Genomic DNA, 7,776 nt, shown 5'->3' with positions numbered 1-7,776 from the left:
TTAGGGAAAACACTAAGATATTAATGTAAATATTTAAATGATGTAAGGAGAGCATTGTCCAAGGCACAGGTGCATATCAAATAATTTTAATTACAAAATGGAACTAGGGAGGCATTTTAGAAGATGATAATCTCTAAGCTTGATAAACTGGAGAACCATCTATATGTAGCCAAGTATTATCTGTTCTCAGCACACCTACAATGAAGAAAATGAAATATATTTAAGTTACTATTATATTAAATATTTTATGTTTAGCTAATTTTTTTTAACATTGAGGCTATTCTTTATGATTTTTAGTAATTCTTTCTAATGATGCAAAACATTCATTTTAGTGTCATTCACTAAGGCATTGCATTCACTAAGGAAAATGTACTAATTCTGATTTATAGAGAAAATTATTTTCCATATTCAGATAGATGAGCCAACAGTTATGAAAGCAGTTTCATAATTTAAATTCAGTTATTCGTGGGGCCATTTGGTGTGGTTGTTTTGTAGGACTATCTAGATACCTAAGCTAAATGAAGCATTGGTACAGTTTCCCTGGAAAAGGTACTTTTACAGGAATCGCTGAAGCACTGACACCTTGCTCAGTAAAAAAGTGTAGTGAAATCTGTGAGCTAAATTATGTGAATGCAAGATGAAGAAATGTTTGACACAATAAAAAGAGCTAAGAAATAAATGTAAAAATATGACTCAAAAGTTTATATGAGGAGTTTAAAATGGTGCTGCCTTATCAACAGCTTAGTAACCATATAGTATAGTTCTTATAAGTCAATTTGATTTTCAAGCATTATATCTTACAGTGAAACCCTTTGATCTGGTCATGAAGAGCTTAGTGGCTGTGAACCAGGCCTGGCATATCTGAGGGATGCATTCTGGCTCTTGTCTGCCACTCTCCTTTTGCCCAAAGGACAAGTGTCCAACCTAATGAGCACTGCTTCCCCATTGTAGACACACTGGAGGTACTCTCTGCCCAAAATGAGCCTCAATCTGGATCCAGGGACTAAGCCAGTATCTTTGCCAGTGTTGTAATTTTTGTTAAATTAGCATTTGTTAGGTAGATCCCTGGGTATTGAATGGTGAGCCATGATTCAACAAAGACCATTTTTTGTTGTCATGATTTGGCTGCTAAGTCATGTCCAAACTCTTTTGTGACCCTATGGACTGTGCCTGCCAGGCTCCTCAGTCCACGTGATTCTCCAGGCAAGAATATTGGAGTAGGTTTCCATTTCCTAGAGGAAGTACCTGGCATGCCTCCTGTGGCTGCACAGGAAGGTAAGCAGGGTTTAGACAGAGAAAAGCCCAGTTCCTGACACATTCTTTTATTGGTCTCAAGAGCTAAGGTCAGATTGGTCAATTGAAAAACACTTGAAAAGTAGCATTGCCAATTGTCCCCAGATTGAAGAGGTTTAACATAATTTCCGGAGAAGGCAATGGCACCCCACTCCAGTACTCTTGCCTGGAAAATCCTATGGATGGAGGAGCCTAGTAGGCTGCAGTCCATGGGGTGGCTGAGGGTCAGACACGACTGAGCAACTTCACTTTCACTTCTCACTTTCATGCATTGGAGAAGGAAATGGCAACCTACTCCAGTGTTCTTGCCTGGAGAATCCCAGGGATGGGGAAGCCTGGTGGGCTGCCGTCTGTGGGGTCACACAGAGTTGGACATGACTGACGTGACTCAGCAGCAGCAGCAACAACATAATTTCTATCCAAATTCCAATGAGGCATTTGTGTAGATATAGACAAGATAAATTGAAAACATATGTGGAAAGACAAAGGAAGTAAATTACCTAGAACACTTTTGGAAAGGGAGAAAGAAAGGAGAATGATTCTATCCAATTTCAGGGCTTATTGTAACCAAGACTGTATAATACTGGCATAGGGAAAGGCACATAGATCAGTGGAACAGAATAGAGAATTAAGAAACAGACCCATACGACTATGTCCCAGTCGCTTTAATGCACAGAGATAAAGTGCAATTCAGTGGAAAAAAGGTAGCCTTTGCAATAAGTGGTGCTGGATCAATTGGATATCCATAAGCAAAAGTGTTTATTCAGAATCTAGGACTAGACAAAGAATTTTTTATTTGATATGAAAGCATAACCCATAAAAAGACAAGCTGATCAAATGATCTCATCAAAATTAAAAACTTGCTGTGTAAGGCCATGTAAAGAGGATAAAAACTCAAGGTACAGGCTAGGAGAAATTAATTGCAATTCACATATACAAGAGAAAACTGGAATTTAGGATATACTAAGGACTCATAAAACTTAACATTGAAAAAGCAATCCAGTTTTTTAAAAAAATAGGCAAAAGAAGTGAACAGATATTTTATTGAAGAGATTATAGCTGGGAGGGATTGGGGGCAGGAGGAAAAGGGGACGACAGAGGATGAAATGGCTGGATGGCATCACCGACTCGATGGACATGAGTTTGAGTGAACTCCAGGAGTTGGTGATGGACAGGGAGGCCTGGCGTGCTCTGATTCATGGGGTCACAAAGAGTCGGACACGACTGAGCAACTGAACTGATAGAGATAATAAATAATTATGTTAAAGATGTTCAATATGATTAGATATTAGAGAACTCATTATTAAAATTATAATGATATATACATATTTATTAAGACTACTAAAATGATAGTTTAAAAAGTAATTGATACCAGGAAATACTGTCAAGGACTGGAGTAACTGTATAACTTGGTCATAGTAATGCAAAATGATACAGTAATTCTGTAATACATTTTGACAGTTACTTAAAAAAAAATTAAACAGGTGACTATTTCAGGAATCAGTGTTAGGACTCATGATTAGTTATATTACAGAAATGTATATATGTTGGCCCAAAAACCTAAACATGACTGTTTATCCATATCATGGAGTGCAATCAGCAATAGAAAAATGAGAAGGGAAAAAAATGCCAATTCCCAAGGGTAGCATACCATATGATTTCACTTATATAATATTCTTGAAAAAATAAAATAATAGAAGTTGAAGACAGATCAGTATTTACCAGAGGTTAATGAAGATGTGTGTTTGGGGAAAGTGGGTGTATTGATTTAACAGCAAAATGAAGGATCCTTATGTTGATGGAAATGTTTGCTATCTTGATGATATCAATGTCATATTGATTGTAGTGACGGAGGAGCCTCGTAGGCTGCAGTCCATGGGGTCGCTAAGAGTCAGACATGACTGAGAGACTTCACTTTCACTTTTCACTTTCATGCATTGGAGAAGGAAATGGCAACCCACTCCAGTGTTCTTGCCTGGAGAATCCCAGGGACAGGGGAGCCTGGTGGGCTGCTGTCTATGGGGTCACACAGAGTCGGACATGACTGAAGTGACTTAGCAACAGCAGTGTGCAAAGCATTGTCATTGGAGGTACCTTGATAATGGATCTTGAGATTTCTCTGTATTATTTTCGCAACTGCATGTCACTCTTCAGTTATCACAAAACAAATGTTCAGCCAAAGAAAAAGATATTACTTTATGTGCCTGTCACAAGATTTATGTGTGATTGTAATATTCTTAATATCTGGAAAACTAGAAATGCTATTAACAATTTATATGCATAGCCAAAAATCAAGCTAGGATGACAGGGTTTAAATCTTGGTAGATGCCTTGAATGTTTTAGAATAATTGATATTTATTTATAAATTAAAAACTAGGGTGAGGAGTAACTTGAAACTATATGACATGCTAAGCTGAAAATTATCTTTGAATCTGTATAGACATATTCTTTTTCTCATTAGAAGAGAACTAGAAATAATGATAGAAGTATCAGCAGCCTTCAGTTTTGAATGAGGGGATGCTATTTATAATATTTAGCATTTATTAATTGACTTTTACCTGGTGATATTGTAAGCACTTAACATATATAATTCATTTATTCTTGAACACAGTATAATGTGGTCACTGCTAATATAATCGAGAATTTACAGATAAGAAATGTAAAGGTTAAATATCACCTGGCTAAAAATTCCCAGGTGAGAGGGATAGCCTTTAAATCCTAACAGTTAGACTCCAAAGCTTTTAGTGATAACCATTATGTAGGAGAAAAGGAAAGATATACCCATTTGAATGCAGAGTTCTAAAGAATAGCAAGGAGAGATAAGAAAGCCTTCCTCAGTGATCAATGAAAAGAAATAGAGGAAAACAAAAGAATGGGAAAGACTAGATATCTCTTCAAGAAAATTAGAGATACCAAGGGAATATCTCATGCAAAGATGGGCAAAAAAGGGACAGAAATAGTATGGACATTTTCTGAAGCAGAAGCAGAAGATATTATGAAGAGGTGGCAAAAATACACAGAAGAACTGTACAAAAAACGTCTTCACGACCCAGATAATCATGATGGTGTGATCACCAACCTAGATCCAGACATCCTGGAATGTGAAGTTAAGTGGGTCTTAGGAAGCATCACTATGAACAAAACTAGTGGAGGTGATGGAATTCCAGGTGAGCTATTTCAAATCCTACAAGATGATGCTGTGGAAGTGCTGCTCTCAATATGCCAGCAAATTTGGAAAACTCAGCGGTGCACTCAGGACTGGAAAAAATCAGTTTTCATTCCAATCCCAAAGAAAGACAATCCAAAAGAATGCTCAAACTACTGCACAATTGGAATCATCTCATACGCTAGTAAAATAATGCTCAAAATTCTCCAAGCCAGGCCTCAGCAGTATGTGAACCGTGAACTTCCAGATGTTCAAGCTGGATTTAGAAAAGGCAGAGGAACCAGAAATCAAAGTTCCAACATCTGTTGGATCATCAAAAAAGCGAGAGTTCCAGGAAAACATCTTCTTCTGCTTTATTGACTATGCCAAAGACTTTGACTGTGTGAACCACGAAAAACTAGAGAATTCTTAAAGAGATGGGAATACCAGACCACCTGACCTGCCTCTTCAAAAATCTGTATGCAGGTCAAGAAGCAACAGTTAGAACTGGACATGGAACAACAGACTGGTTCCAAATAGGAAAAGGAGTATGTCAAGGCTGTATATTGTCACTCTGCTTACTTAATTTATATACAAGTACATCATGAGAAACGCTGGGCTGGAAGAAGCACAAGCTAGAATCAAGATTGCCGGGAGAAATATCAATAACCTCAAATATGCAGGTGATACCACCGTTATGGCAGAAAACAAAGAAAAACTAAAGAGCCTCTTGATAAAATTGAGAGAGGAGAGTGAAAAAGTTGGCTTAAAGCTCAACATTCAGAAAATGAAGATCATGGCATCTGGTCCCATCATTTCATGGGAAATAGATGGGGAAACAGTGTCAGACTTTATTTTGGGGGGCTCCAAAATCACTGCAGATGGTGACTGCAGCCATGAAATTAAAAGATGCTTGATCCTTGGAAGAAAAGTTATGACCAACCTAGACAACGTATTAAAAAGCAGAGACATTACTTTGCCAACAAAGGTCCATCTAGTCAAGGCTATGTTTTTTCCAGTAGTCATGAATGGATGTGAGAGTTGGACTATGAAGAAAGGTGAGCACCGAAGAATTGATGCTTTTAAATTGTGATGTTGGGGAAGACTCTTGAGAGTCCTTTGAATTGCAAGGAGATTCAACCAGTCCATCCTAAAGCAAATCAGTCCTTAATATTCACTGGAAGGACTGATGCTAAAGCTGAAACTCCAATACTTTGGCCACCTGATGCGAAGAACTGACCTATTTGAAAAGACCCTAATGCTGAGAAAGTTTGATGGTAGGAGGAGAAGGAGATGACAGAATATGAGATGGTTGGATGGCATCACTGACTCAAAGGACATGATTTTGAGTATACTCCGGGAGTTGGTGATGGACAGGTAGGCCTGGTGTGCTGCAGTCCATATGGTTGCAAAGTCGGGCATAACTGAGTGACTGAACTGAACTGATTATGCTGGAGTATGCTGTAGTATACACTTCAGTATATTTCAGCCACAATGTGGTGAAACTAGAATGTATAACTGAAAGGAGTTTGGGTATTCATAAATACCTGAGAATTAGGCAATAGTCCTAAGTTTCCTATGGCCCAAGGAAGAAATCAGAAGTTAAATTAGAAAATTATGAATGAAAATATAAAAGAAATATACCAAAAATTCTGGAGAGGAAGCTAGTGTACACAGAGGGAAATTTGTAGCTGTATATGCCTATATTACAAAGAAGGGATATGAAAAATCAATAACCTAGCTTTCCATAATAAGAAGCTAAAATAAAGATGAAACTAAAATCAAGCAGGAGGAAGGAAATTTTAAAGATTATAGTAAAGAAAAATGAAATGGAGAGTAGATAGCTAGTGGAAACATTCAATGAACTGAAGAGTTGTCTCTTTGAAAAGATCAACAGATTGATAAACTTCTCACTAGACCAAAAGGAAAGATTTAGGAAAGCCATTTCCAGCTTTTCTAAAATGACATTATAAGGAAATAAAATGAATAGTTGTGTGTCAAAAATCAGATAATCTAGAATAAATGGATTCTTGGAAAGACAAAATAATCCAAACTTTCTTAAGAAGAGATGGAAAATCTGAAAAGTGAAAGTCGCTCAGGCTGACTCTTTGTGACCCCATGAATTCTACAGCCCATGGAATTCTCCAGGCCAGAATACTGGAGTGGGTAGCTGTTCTCTTCTCCAGGGGATCTTCCCAGCCCGGAGATCAAACCCAGGTCTCCCACATTGCAGACAGATTCTTTACCAGCTGAGCTACTAGGGAAGCCCCCAAAATCTGGATAGCCCTCCAATTATGAAGGATTGGTGTCATTGTTTAGTAGCCCAAGCATGTCCAACTCTTTCGTGACCCCATGGATTGGAATTTTCCAGGCAAGAATACTTAAAGTAGGTTGCCATTTCATTTCTATAGAGCATCATCCCTACCCAGGTATTGAACCCAAGTCTCCTGCCCACATCTCCCACATTGCAAACGGATGAACTGCTGAGTGACTAGGTGGTTATTGATTTAAGAATCAAACATACTCCTATAATGCAGAGCCAAGCCCAGGCTTCTCTGCTAAATTTTACCAAACGTTTAAAGAAGAACTAACATCAATCCTTCACAACCTACAAAAGACAATGAAGAGGAGGAATCATTTTCCAATTTATAATGTGAAGCCAATATCATCCTGATAACAACAACAACAAAAGAAAGGTGGTGCAATGAGCACAGACTACTGACCAATATGTCATATGAATGTGAATGCAAAACTCCTTTAAAATAGCAAGCAGAATCTAGCAACATGTAAAAATAAAGATATGCTATGACCAATTATTCCTTAAAGAAAAGGTGGTTCTTTGTACAAATATCAATCAATGTACTGCAAAAGAGTAATAGAATAAATAAGAAAACCACAGGGTCATCTCAGTAGATATAGGGAAACCACTTGACAAAATCCAAAACCATTTTATCATTAGAAGAAATGACAATGAAGTATGAACAGAAGAGATGTTCTTTAATAAATGTTATTTATGGGCAAAACAGAAAACAAAAGCACAGCTGACATCATACTTAATGGTGAAGTGACTAAAGCTTTTCTCAGGGACAAAACAAGTATCTCTCCTCTCGGTACTTCTCTTCAGCATTGAACTGGAACTTGTAGCCAGGGCAAGTAAGCAAGAAAAATTTAAAAATCATTCATATTGGAAACTAAGAATCAAAACAGTTTCTGTTTACCAGTGAGATGATATTATATAAAAGTCATAGATAATCCTCAAAATAAATTTTAGACCTAATAAGTTTAGCAAGGTATATAATAAAAATTGATATAAAAATCAGTTGTGTTTCCAGAAACTA

This window comes from Bison bison, unplaced genomic scaffold (genome assembly GCF_000754665.1).
Source record: "Bison bison bison isolate TAMUID 2011002044 unplaced genomic scaffold, Bison_UMD1.0 scf7180017864514, whole genome shotgun sequence".
NCBI lineage: Eukaryota > Metazoa > Chordata > Mammalia > Artiodactyla > Bovidae > Bison > Bison bison.
This window is presented reverse-complemented; position numbering follows the sequence as displayed.